This window comes from Mustelus asterias, chromosome 3, assembly GCF_964213995.1.
Source record: "Mustelus asterias chromosome 3, sMusAst1.hap1.1, whole genome shotgun sequence".
Taxonomy (NCBI): Eukaryota; Metazoa; Chordata; class Chondrichthyes; order Carcharhiniformes; family Triakidae; genus Mustelus; species Mustelus asterias.
This window is the reverse complement of record NC_135803.1, coordinates 122,136,508-122,150,066: the sequence shown is the minus strand read 5'-3', so window position 1 is coordinate 122,150,066 and position 13,559 is coordinate 122,136,508.

The window sequence follows — 13,559 nt, the reverse complement described above, 5'->3', positions numbered from 1 at the left end:
TAGCATTGTTCTGTGGTACATTCCGTTTGGCTCCGCCTTCCTATAGGAGTATAAAGGTCACTGCACTTCCTAGTGACCCTTTAGTCTGGGATAGTATTGTTAAGCAGTATGCTCTATTCTTGTTGCGAATAAAAGCCTTTATTCCCGGGTACAATACAGCCTCTCGAGTGAATTAATCGTGCATCAATTTTATTCGCAACAAATTTTGTTCTGAAAAAAAAAATGGAGCAGATGCTGAAACCCGATCGGCTAACCTTAGATCCGCGTGCCGCTGGAGCGTCGAACACTTTCGACCATTGGTTGAAGTGTTTCCAGGATTATATCGACGCCTCAACAGGAGTCCAAAGCGACGCCAACAGATTGCGGGTCCTCCACGCAAGGGTAAGCGACACTGTGTATGCAACAATCCGTGATTCCCAAGCTTACAAAGAGGCCATCGAATTACTCAAGAAGCTGTACCATAAAGCGCCAAACGAGATTCATGCTCGTCACCTATTAGCCACTTGACGGCGGCAGCCCGGTGAAACGACGGGACAGAACCTGCGCGAACTTCAGCAGCTAGCCAGAGCCTGCAATTGCAAGCCAGTGTCGGCTACTCAATACACTAACGATCTGATCCGAGATGCGTTCGTGGCGGGAATCGGCTCATCCTATATTCGCCTGCGGCTGCTAGAGCAAGGTAACTTGGACCTAGCTAAGACAGTAGAATTGGCTGATGCGATGGAAACGGCCTCCAGAAGTCTTGAAACTTACCCCACCGACCACGTGGGAACATCGTGGTAAGTACAGCCACCGACTCAGCTCTACCCGGCGGCTCCTAGGAACTGCGCGATCGTGCTTTCAACCTCGGACCTGACGGCAGTGGCAGCTCCAGGAGGCCCACGGTGCTATTTCTGTGGATTGGCGAAGCACCCTCGCCAGAGATGTCCGGCCAGGACGGTATTTTGCTCCGCTTGTGGGAAGAAAGGGCACTATGCAAAAGTGTGCCGAGCGAAGCCCCCTTCGAAACCAAGCAGTGCTGCGTGTGACTCCCCAGGATCCGTCTCCTCGTCTCCAGCTTCGTCGATGTCTTCGACCACGTGCGATTCACGGGCGCCGCCATTCCTGATGACGACGACACAAGACACGTGCGACCTGCGGGTGCTGCCACTTTCAACGCCATCGACCATGTGCGATCCATGGGCGCAGCCATTTTGGTCGGCACCGGCCGCAGACGACCAGCAGGGGTCCTCGTCGTCGACCATCTCAGTTGCCTGCAGTTGCACTCGGGATCCAACAGTGGCGTCAATCATCCTGGACCAGGCCAAGCCTCACAGACTCGACAAGTCCATGATGGGCATAGAGGTAAACGGACGCCTGACACATTGTCTGTTTGACAGCGGGAGCACGGAGAGTTTCATCCATCTGGATACCGTGAAACGGTGCGCTCTCCACGTGCAAACTGTCAGGCAGACAATCTCTATGGCGTCGAGGTCCCGATCTGTTACCGTTCTTGGGAGCTGCGTGGTAACTCTAACGGTGTGGGGCACAGTTTATGAGAACTTCAGGCTCCTCGTGTTACCGCACCTTTGCGCTCCGGTACTCCTGGGGCTAGACTTTATGGTCTACCTGAAGAGTGTGATCCTGCAGTACGATGGGTCACTCCCTCCACTTTCAGTGGGAGAACAGCAGCCTCCAAATTGCCCAGCGCGCTCCACATGCAGTCTCTCGACACTCAAAATTACCCCGCCTTCTTTATTTGAAAATCTTGTGCCAGGCTGCAAGCCCATCGCAACTAAGAGCAGGCGTTACAGCGCTGAGGATCGGATCTTTATTCGATCTGAGGTTCAGCGGCTCCTCAGGGAAGGGATCATCCAACCGAGCACTAGCCCATGGAGAGCACAAGTCGTGGTGGTCAAGACTGGAGACAAGCCCCGGATGGTCATAGACTATAGTCAGACCATTAATAGGTACACGCAGCTGGATGCGTACCCTCTCCCGCGCATATCTGACATGGTCAACCAGATTGCGCAGTATCGGGTGTTCTCCACCATCGACTTGAAGTCAGCCTACCACCAGCTCCCCATTCGCCCAGAGGACCGAAAATACACGGCCTTTGAGGCGGATGGCCGTCTTTACCACTTCTTAAGGGTCCCTTTTGGCGTCACTAATGGGGTCTCGGTCTTCCAGCGTGAGATGGACCGAATGGTGGACCAAAACGGGCTACGGGCTACCTTCCCGTACCTGGACAACGTCACTACCTGCGGCCATGACCAGCAGGACCTCCTGAAGTTTTTACGCACTGCGTCTCACCTGAATCTGACCTATAACAGGGAGAAGTGTATATTCAGCAAGCACCGCCTAGCAATCCTCGGATACGTGGTGGAAAACGGGGTCATCGGCCCCGATCCTGACCGTATGAGTCCCCTCCTTGAACTTCCCCTACCCACTAGCATCAAAGCACTGAGGAGATGCTTAGGCTTCTTCTCGTATTACGCACAGTGGGTTCCCAATTATGCGGACAAAGCCCGTCCGCTCATACAATCTACCTCTTTTCCCCTGGCAGCAGAGGCTCGCTTAGCCTTTGAAGGGATAAAAGCTGACATCGCGAAAGCCACGATGCACGCTGTCGATGAGTCCATCCCCTTCCAGGTGGAGAGTGATGCATCTGATTTCGCCCTGGCCGCCACACTTAACCAGGCGGGCAGGTCCGTCGCCTTTTTCTCTCGCACCCTCCAAGGCCCTGAAATTCGGCACTCCTCTGTGGAAAAAGAGGCTCAGGCCATTATGGAGGCCGTACGGCATTGGCGCCATTATTTGGCGGGAAAATTATTTACCCTGCTCACGGACCAGCGGTCAGTGGCATTCATGTTCAACAACACGTTAAGGGGAAAAATTAAGAATGATAAAATCTTGAGGTGGAGAATCGAACTCTCCACCTACAACTATGATATCGTGTATCGTCCGGGGAAGCTCAATGAGCCTGTCGCGTGGAACATGTGCCAGTGTGCAGGAGGACCGGCTACAGGCCCTCCACAATGATCTCTGCCATCCGGGGATCACTCGGCTCTTCCATTTTGTAAAGGCCTGGAATCTGCCCTACTCCATAGAGGATGTCAGGTCGATAACTTGAAGCTGCCAGGTATGTGCTGAATGCAAGCCGCACTTCTACCGACCTGACAGGGCACACCTCATTAAGGCCACTCGCCCTTTTGAACGACTGAGTGTTGATTTCAAGGGCCCCCTTCCTTCGACAGATCAGAATGTGTATTTCCTCAACGTGGTTGACGAGTACTCCCGATTCCCTTTTGCCATTCCCTGTTCTGACATGTCCGCTGCCACGGTCATCAAAGCCCTGCGGGATCTCTTTACCCTGTTCGGTTACCCCAGTTATATCCACAGTGATAGGGGTTCGTTGTTTATGAGCGACGACTTGAGGCAATACCTGTTCTCTAAAGGAATTGCCTCAAGTAGGACTATGAGTTACAATCCCAGGGGTAACGAGCAGGTCGAAAGAGAAAACGCTACAGTCTGGAAGGCTGTCTTACTGGCGTTAAGGTCTAGGGGTCTTCCAGTCTCCCGTTGGCAAGAGGTACTTTCTGATGCGCTCCATTCAATCCGGTCCCTCCTGTGTACGGCAACTAATGCTACCCCACATGAGCGGATGTTTACCTTCCCTAGGAAGTCTTCCTCTGAGACCTCACTGCCGTCTTGGTTGACGTACTCAGGACTGGTCCTCCTGCGGCGGCATGTTAGGACCCGCAAGTCCGACCCTTTGGTTGAACAGGTCCATCTCCTCCACGCCAACCCTCAGTATGCCTATGTGGCATATCCTGACGGGCGAGAGGACACGGTCTCTATCCGAGATCTGGCGCCAGTAGGGGACCTGGAAACCCCCGTCACTTCCGCACCCCTGGTTAGGGTTCCTTTGCCCATTCTCTCCCCTCCTGACATGGCGCGGGCAGTATCGGGACCTCCACTTCATCCTCTTACTCCCGTGTACAGCTTGCCTGAGTCCAGGAGATTGTCGCCACCTCGAGGTCCACCCGTGCGTGAGGAACTGGAGGAGCCACTGGACACCACCTTGAAGAGAGGGTCGTCACCACGGTCACCAGAACCGGCACTAAAGCCAGTGCTGCGGAGGTCGCAGAGACGGTGCGGACCTCCGTTACGACTGAACTTGTGAATATATGGACAGTTCATACTGTTTTTTATTTGCCCCACCGGCCTTTGTTTTTAAAGGAGGGCTGAATGTGGTGAACCATAGATGGTTACCACTATGGGTACTGAACCATAGATGGTTACCACTATGGGTACTTGTACATATGTTACTCTTGTTACTGTTGGGGTTAGGGTTGGGGTGTTCCACCTGTTAGCATTGTTCTGTGGTACACTCCGTTTGGCTCTGCCTTCCTATAGGAGTATAAAGGTCACTGCACTTCCTAGTGACCCTTTAGTCTGGGATAGTATTGTTAAGCAGTGTGCTCTATTCTTGTTGCGAATAAAAGCTTTTATTTCCCGAGTACGATCTAGCCTCTCGAGTGAATTACAAAGAACAAAGAACAATACAGCACAGGAACAGGCCCTTCGGCCCTCCAAGCCCGCGCCGCTCCCCGGTCCAGGATTGAATCCTGAATCCAGGATCCCCGCCCAATTTTCCAGCCTATCTACATCCTAATATCCTATCCACCGAGCTGTCCCTCACAGCTACGATGCTTTGTTCATCACAACCTATTAACTCACCCCCACCCCCCCATTCCAGACCATGTGATCTCCAGGGAGAGGCGAAAACCCAGAGTGAAAACCCCAGGGCCAATATGGGGAAAAAAAAATCTGGGAAATTCCTCTCCGACCCCCTGTGGCGATCGAAACGAGTCCAGGAGATCACACTGGCCCTGATCAGAAAATGCTTCCCAACCCTATTCATTTCCACTTCTGCTTTACGAACACCATCTGAATTCCCTGCCCCCGAGACAGGTTCCCAACTATCCGCAGTCTCGCTCTGTACTGGCACCAGCAAGATGATCATAGAATGAAGCCTTGAAACGAGAAACAAAGAACAATTAGCCCGCGCCGCTCCCTGGTCCAAACTAGACCACTCTTTTGTATCCCTCCATTCCCACTCCGTTCATATAGCTGTCTAGATAAGTCTTAAACGTTCCCAGTGTGTCCGCCTCCACCACCTTGCCCGGCAACACATTCCAGGCCCCCACGACCCTCTGTGTAAAATATGTCCTTCTGATATCCGTGTTAAACCTCCCCCCCTTCACCTTGAACCTATGACCCCTCATGAACGTCACCACCGACCTGGGGAAAAGCTTCCCACCGTTCACCCTATCTATGCCTTTCATAATTTTATACACCTCTATTAAGTCTCCCCTCATCCTCCGTCTTTCCAAGGAGAACAACCCCAGTTTCCCCAATCTCTCATCATAACGAAGCCCCTCCATACCAGGCAACATCCTGGTAAACCTCCTCTGCACTCTCTCCAAAGCCTCCACGTCCTTCTGGTAGTGTGGCGACCAGAACTGGACGCAGTATTCCAAATGCGGCCGAACCAATGTTCTATACATCTGCAACATCAGACCCCAACTTTTATACTCTATGCCCCGTCCTATAAAGGCAAGCATGCCATATGCCTTCTTCACCACCTTCTCCACCTGTGACGTCACCTTCAATTAATCGCGCATCAATCTGCCATTTCTTTGCCCAAATTTCCAGCCTATCTATATCCTTCTGTAGCTTCTGACAATGCTCCTCACTATCTGCAAGTCCTGCCAATTTTGTGTCGTCCGCAAACTTACTGATCACCCCAGTTACACCTTCTTCCAGATCGTTTATATAAATCACAAACAGCAGAGGTCCCAATACAGAGCCCTGCGGAACACCACTAGTCACAGGCCTCCAACCGGAAAAAGACCCTTCCACTACCACCCTCTGTCTTCTGTGACCAAGCCAGTTCTCCACCCATCTAGCCACCTCCCCCTTTATCCCATGAGATCCTACCTTTTTCACCAGCCTACCATGAGGGACTTTGTCAAACGCTTTACTAAAGTCCATATAGACGACATCCACGGCCCTTCCCTCGTCAACCATTCTGGTCACTTCTTCAAAAAACTCCACCAGGTTAGTGAGGCATGACCTCCCTCTCACAAAACCATGCTGACTATCGTTAATGAGTTTATTCCTTTCTAAATGCGCATACATCCTATCTCTAAGAATCCTCTCCAACAACTTCCCCACCACGGACGTCAAGCTCACTGGCCTATAATTACCCGGGTTATCCTTCCTACCCCTCTTAAATAACGGGACCACATTAACTATCCTCCAATCCTCTGGGACCTCACCTGCGTCCAGTGACGAGACAAAGATTTGCGTCAGAGGCCCAGCGATTTCATCTCTCGTCTCCCTGAGCAGCCTTGGATAGATTCCATCAGGCCCTGGGGATTTGTCAGTCTTTATATTCTCTAACAAACCTAACACTTCGTCCCTTGTGATGGAGATTTTCTCCAATGGTTCAACACTCCCCTCCGAGACACTCCCAGTCAACACATCCCTCTCCTTTGTGAATACCGACGCAAAGTATTCATTTAGGATCTCCCCTACTTCTTTGGGCTCCAAGCATAATTCCTCACGATTTTTTTCCCTGACAACCCTTTTGTTCCTAACGTATGAATAAAATGCCTTGGGATTCTCCTTAATCCTGTCTGCCAAGGACATTTCGTGACCCCTTTTTGCCCTTCTAATTCCCGTTTGAGTTCTTTCCTACTTTCTTTGTATTCCTCCAGAGCTCCCTCCGTTTTTAGCTGCCTGGACCTAACATACGCCTCTCTTTTCTTTTTGACCAGTCCCTCAATTTCCCTGGTTATCCATGGTTCTCGAATCCTACCCTTCCTATCCTTCTTTTTTACAGGCACATGCCTGTCCTGTAGCCCTAACAACTGTTCCTTAAAAGACTCCCACATGCCAGATGTGGATTTACCCTCAAACAGCCTCTCCCAATCAAGAGCTGCCAATTTCTGCCTAATCCCACGAAAGTTAGCCTTCCCCCAATCCAACACCTTACCCTTGGGATATCACTCATCCTTTTCCATCACTATCCTAAAGCTAACAGAATTGTGGTCACTATTTGCCACATGTTCCCCAACCGAAACTTTGAAGACCTGACTGGGCTCATTCCCCAGTACTAGGTCCAGTATAGCCCCCTCTCTAGTCAGGCTATCTACATATTGTTCCAAAGAACCCTCTTGTACGCATTTTACAAATTCCTCCCCATTCAGAGTCCCAGCTCTCAGTGATTTCCAGTCTATACCAGGGAAATTGAAGTCTCCCACTACAACAACCCTATTTTTCCTGCACCTATCCAGTATCTCCTGACATATCCGTTCTTCCACTTCCCTTGGGCTGTTGGGGGGCTTGTAGTATACCCCCAACATAGTGACTGCGCCCTTCCTGTTTCTAAGCTCCACCCAGAGTGACTCGTTACACGGCCCCTCTGAATTGTCCTCCCTCTGCACCACTGTAATATGCTCTCCAACTAATACTGCTACTCCCCCACCTCTTTTGGCCCCTCTTCTGTCTCGCCTAAAACACATGTACCCCGGAATATTCAGCTGAGAGTCCTGTCCCTCTTTCAACCAAGTCTCTGTCACCGCAACCACATCCAAATTCCTCGTGAGCATTAAGGCCCTAAGTTCGTCTGTCTTACCTGCTACGCTCCTTGCATTGAAGTATAAGCACTCCAGACCTCCAGGCCCAGTGAGGTCATCCTCCCCCAGAGTGCTCTTCTTCTTTGCCAGCCTTGTCCCAGCCCCAAGCTCATCCCCAGCCTCTACACTTGTAGACCTAATATTTTGATCCCCACCCACCTGTCATACTAGTTTAAACCCCCCCGAACTGCACTAGCAAAACTCCCAGCCAGGATATTCATGCCCTTCCAACTTAGTTGTGACCCGTCCTTCTTGTACAGGTGCCATCCTCTCCTGAAAACTTCCCATTGATCTAGGAAAATGAAGCCCTCCCTCCTGGACCAGTCCTTTAGCCAAGCATTCAATTATACTAACTCCCTATTCTTAGCCTCACTGGCACGAGACATTGGGAGCAGCCCAGAGATGGCCACCCTGGAGGTCCTACTTTTTAGTCTATTTCCCAACTCCCTGAATTGCTCTCGTAGGATCTGATGCGCGTTATCACACACGAGGCTTGAGATGCTCAGGAAATAAAGGCTTTTATTTGCTGTAACAACGAAGCTACTAATTATATACACGATCCCAGACTGAGGGGTCCCAGACAGAGCAGAGACCTTTATACCTCTCCCAGGAGGCGGAGCCCGACTGGGATGTACCACAATAACTATAATACAAGGTGTAACAGCCCAACCCTAACCCCAACAGCAACAAGTAGAACAACCCATCCCTAACCCCAACAGCAACATATATACATACTTGTAGTACTGGCCAGACCCTGGCTCAGTACTATCTAGTGGGAACCAACGATGGTTCACCACATTCACCCCTCCTTTGAAGACAAAGGCCGGCGGGGTACAAAAAAACAGAATAATTTGTCATCAGTCTATAAGTTCAGACGGTCAGGGGGACCGCAGCATCGTTGTGACCTCCTCAATACCGGCGATGACACCGGAGTAGGCACTTGCAGTGGCGTTCTCCCCAAGGCGATGTCCAACTGTTCCTCCACAGACTCACGGGCGGTTGACCCTGAGGTGATGGTCATCCATGGAGTTCCGACACGCCCTGAAGTGGCGACCATCCTCTGGACTCAGGCAAGCTGTACACGGGAGTAAAAGGGTTAAGTAATGGTCCCGATGCTGCCCGCGCCGTGTCCGGAGGGGAAACAAGAGTTATGGGGTTTGGAACAGGGGGTATGGGAGCGACAGGGGTTTCTACGTCCCCTGCTGGCGCCAGGTCTCGGATCGAGACCGTGTCCTCTCGCCCGTCTGGGTATGCCACATAGGCATACTGAGGGTTGGCGTGGAGGAGATGGACCTGTTCGACCAACGGGTCGGACTTGCGGGCCCTTACATGTCGCCGCAGGAGGACAGGTCCTGAGTACGTCAACCAAGATGGTAATGAGGTCCCCGAGGAAGACTTCCAAGGGAATGAAAACAGCCTCTCATGGGGAGTAGCGTTGGTTGCCGTACACAGGAGTGAGCGTATGGAATGGAGCGCATCAGGGAGCACCTCTTGCCAACAGGAGACTGGAAGACTTTTTGACTTCAACGCCAGTAAGACAGCCTTCCAGACTGTAGCATTCTCACGTTCCACCTGTCCGTTACCCCTAGGGTTGTAGCTCGTGGTTCTACTAGAGGCAATCCCGTATGAGAGCAGGTATTGCCTCAAGTCATCGCTCATGAACGGCGAGCCCCTGTCGCTGTGAATGTAGCTGGGGTACCCGAACAGGGTAAAAAGATCACGGAATGCCTTGATAACCGTGGCAGCGGATGTATCAGAGCAGGGAATAACAAAAGGGAATCTCGAGTACTCATCAATGATGTTGAGGAAGTACACATTCCGATCTATTGAGGGAAGGGGGCCCTTAAAATCGACACTCAGTCTTTCGAAGGGACGAGTGGCCTTGACCAATTGTGCCCGGTCAGGTCGGTAAAAGTGCAGTGTGCATTCCGCGCATACCAGACTGCCTCTTGTTATGGACCTGACATCCTCCACTGAGTAGGGCAGATTGCGGGCTTTTATAAAGTGGAAGAGCCGAGTGACCCCAGGATGGCATAGGTCATTATGGAGAGCCTGCAAACGGTCCTCCTGTATACTGGCGCATGTTCCACGCGAGAGGGCATCCGAGGGCTCATTGAGTTTCCCTGGACGATACATGATGTCATAGTTATAGGTGGAGAGTTCAATTCTCCACCGCAAGATCTTGTCGTTCTTGATCTTGCCCCTCAGCGTGTTATTAAACATGAACGCCACGGACCGCTGGTCCGTGATCAGGGTGAACCGTTTCCCCGCCAAGTAATGGCGCCAGTGCCTGACGGCCTCCACAATGGCCTGGGCCTCCTTTTCCACCGCTGAATGCTGAGTTTCGGGGCCTTGGAGGGTGCGGGAAAAAAAGGCGACGGGCCTGCCCGCCTGGTTAAGTGTGGCGGCCAGGGCGAAATCAGATGCATCGCTCTCCACCTGAAAGGGGATGGACTCATCAACAGCGTGCATCGTAGCTTTCGCGATGTCGGCTTTTAGTTTATCAAAGGCCAATCGGGCCTCTGGTGTTAGGGGAAAAGAAGTGGACTTGAGGAGCGGACGGGCTTTGTCTGCGTAATTGGGAACCCACTGTGCATAATAAGAGAAGAAGCCTAAGCATCTTCTCAGTGCTTTTGCACTAGTGGGCAGGGGAAGTTCAAAGAGGGGACGCATACGGTCTGGATCAGGGCCAATGACCCCGTTTTCCACCACGTATCCGAGGATGGCTAAACGGCATGTACGAAACACACACTTCTTCCTGTTGTAGGTCAGGTTCAGGCGAGATGCAGTGCGTAGGAAATTCAGGAGATTTGTGTCGTGGTCCCGCTGGTCATGGCTGCAGATGGTGACGTTATCCAGGTACGGGAAGGTAGCCCGCAGCCCGTTCTGGTCCACCATTCGGTCCATAGCACGCTGGAAGACCGAGACCCCATTGGTGACACCAAAATGGAACCCTGAGAAAGTGATACAAGCGACCATCCGCCTCAGAAGCCGTGTATTGTTGGTCCTCTGGGCGAATGGGGAGTTGGTGGTAGGCAGACTTGAGGTCTATGGTGGAGAACACCCGGTACTGCACAATCTGGTTGACCATGTCAGATATGCGTGGGAGGGGATACGCATCCAGCTGCGTGTATCTATTAATGGTCTGACTGTAGTCAATGGCCATCCGGGGTTTGTCCCCACTCTTGACCACCACGACCTGCGCTCTCCACGGACTAGCGCTAGGTTGTATGATCCTTTCCTTGAGGAGCCGCTGAACTTCAGATCGAATGAAGATCCGATCCTCAGCGCTGTAACGCCTACTCTTAGTCGCAATGGGCTTGCAGCCTGGCACAAGATTCTGGAACAGGGAGGGTGTGGTGATCTTCAGCGTCGAGAGGCTACAGGCGTTGGGCAATTTGGAGGCTGCTGTTCTCCCACTGAAAGCGAAGGGAGTGGCCCACCGTACTGTAGGGTTACACTCCTCAAGTGGACCATGAAGTTTAGTCCGAGAAGTATTGGCGCGCAAAGGTGCGGCAACACCAGGAGCTTGAAACGCTCGTAAACTGTGCCTTGCACCGTTAAAGTTACCACGCAACTCCCTAGCACGGTGACAGACCGGGACCTTGATGCCATAGAAATTGTCTGTTTGACAGGTTGAATCCGGAGTCCACACCACTTCACAGCGTCTGGGTGGATAAAACTCTCAGTGCTCCCGCTGTCAAACAGACAATAAATCAAGTGGTCGTTTACCTGAATGTCCATCATAGACTTGTCAAGTCTATGAGGCTTGGCCTGGTCCAGGATGATCGACGCCACCGTTGGTTCATGAGTGCCACTGCAGGCAGCTGAGATTGACGAGGATGACCCCTGCTGGTTGTTCGCGGTCGGTGCCGACCAACATGGCCGCTCCCATAGGTCGCACGTGGGTGATGGCGCCAAACTCAGCGACCCCTGGTGGTCACACCTCTCCGACTCCGTCGACCGTAATGGCGTCGTCCTGGCCTCGCACATGGACGAAACCCTCGACGATGCCGACGACGAAGAACCGGGCTCCGAGGAATCGCAGGCCGCACTGCTGTTCCGAGAAGCAGATTTAGATCGGCACACTTTCGAATAGTGCCCCTTCTTACTGCAGGCGGAGCACAACACAGCTTTAGCGGGACACCGTTGCTGAGTATGCTTCGCTCCCCACAGAAGTAACACCGCGGGCCGCCCGGAGCTGCTGCCGTCGTCTGGCCTGAGTGTGAGCACGCCATCATGCAGCATTTCAAACCCGAGGGACGGGGAGGGATCAGCGACTGCTCCTGCCACGTTGTCTCCACGTGGTCTTCAGGATACAATACTAGGCTTTTGGAGGCCGTCTCCAACATATCCGCTAGTTCTATTGCCTGGGTGAGGTCAAGATTACCTTTCTCCAGTAGTCTGAGTCGGATGTAAGATGATCCGACTCCCGCCACAAATGCATCTCGAGCGAGGTCGTTCATATTCTGATCTGCCGACACTGCTTTGCAGTTACAGCCCCTGGCTAGATGTAGGAGCTCGTTCGCGTATTCTTCCGTCGTTTCGCTGGGCTGCCGTCGTCGAGTGGCTAAGAGGTATCGAGCATGCATTTCGTTGGGCGGTTTAATATAACGCATCTTAAGAAGCTCGAGGGCCTTTGTGTAGTCGGTGGCCGCACAGATCGTGAGGTAGATGGTGTCGCTTACCCTCGCATGGAGGACCCGGAGTCTGTCATCATCGGTGGTGACCGCTGCGGATGCTGCCAGGTAGTCCTCAAAACATTTCAACCAGTGGTCGAAGGTGTTAGAGGCGCCTGCCGCACGTGGATCCAGTGTAAGGCGTTCAGGCTTCAGTATCTGCTCCATGCTCTCTATATGGTTTTTTTTCGACGAGAGTTTATTTACAGCAAATAAAATTGATGCGCGTTATCACACACGAGGCTTGAGATGCTCAGGAAATAAAGGCTTTTATTTGCTGTAACAACGAAGCTACTAATTATATACACGATCCCAGACTGAGGGGTCCCAGACAGAGCAGAGACCTTTATACCTCTCCCAGGAGGCGGAGCCCGACTGGGATGTACCACAATAACTATAATACAAGGTGTAACAGCCCAACCCTAACCCCAACAGCAACAAGTAGAACAACCCATCCCTAACCCCAACAGCAACATATATACATACTTGTAGTACTGGCCAGACCCTGGCTCAGTACTATCTAGTGGGAACCAATGATGGTTCACCACAGGATCCCCCTGCTCTTCCCATCTACGTCATTTGCACCAATGTGTACAATGACATCCGTTTCTTTATCTTCCCCTTTTAAGATGCCTCCTATCCGCTCGGTGACATCCATTACCCCAGCACCAGGTAGGCAGACTACCATCCTGGAGTCCCGTTCGCACCCACAGAATCACCTGTCCGTGCCTCTAACCGACGCATCCCCCACCACTATTGCTCTCCTAACCCCTCTCTTTCCTTTCCGGCCCACAGAGCCTGACTCTGTGCCAGTGACCTGGTCACTGTGGCTTACCCCTGGAGAGTCATCCTCCTCCACACTGTCCAAAACAATATACTTGTTTTGGAGTGGGTCAACCACAGGTGACCCCTCCAGTAATTGCTCACTCCCCTCCCCTCTCACACCTGTCGCCGAGCCCTTCCTATTATGAGAGACAGCCACTGGAGTACTCTCTGGTACGTTACCCTTCTGACCTTTACTCCTCCTAACTGTGACCCACGTGTCTTCCTCCTGATGCCCCGGTGTAACTAGTTCCCTATAACTCATGTCAATTATTCTCTCATTCTCCCTGACTAGACCAAGGTCAGCAATCTGCAGCTCCAGTTCCGTGACGCGGTTCCTCAGGAGCTGCAGTTCCGCGCACCTGGCGTA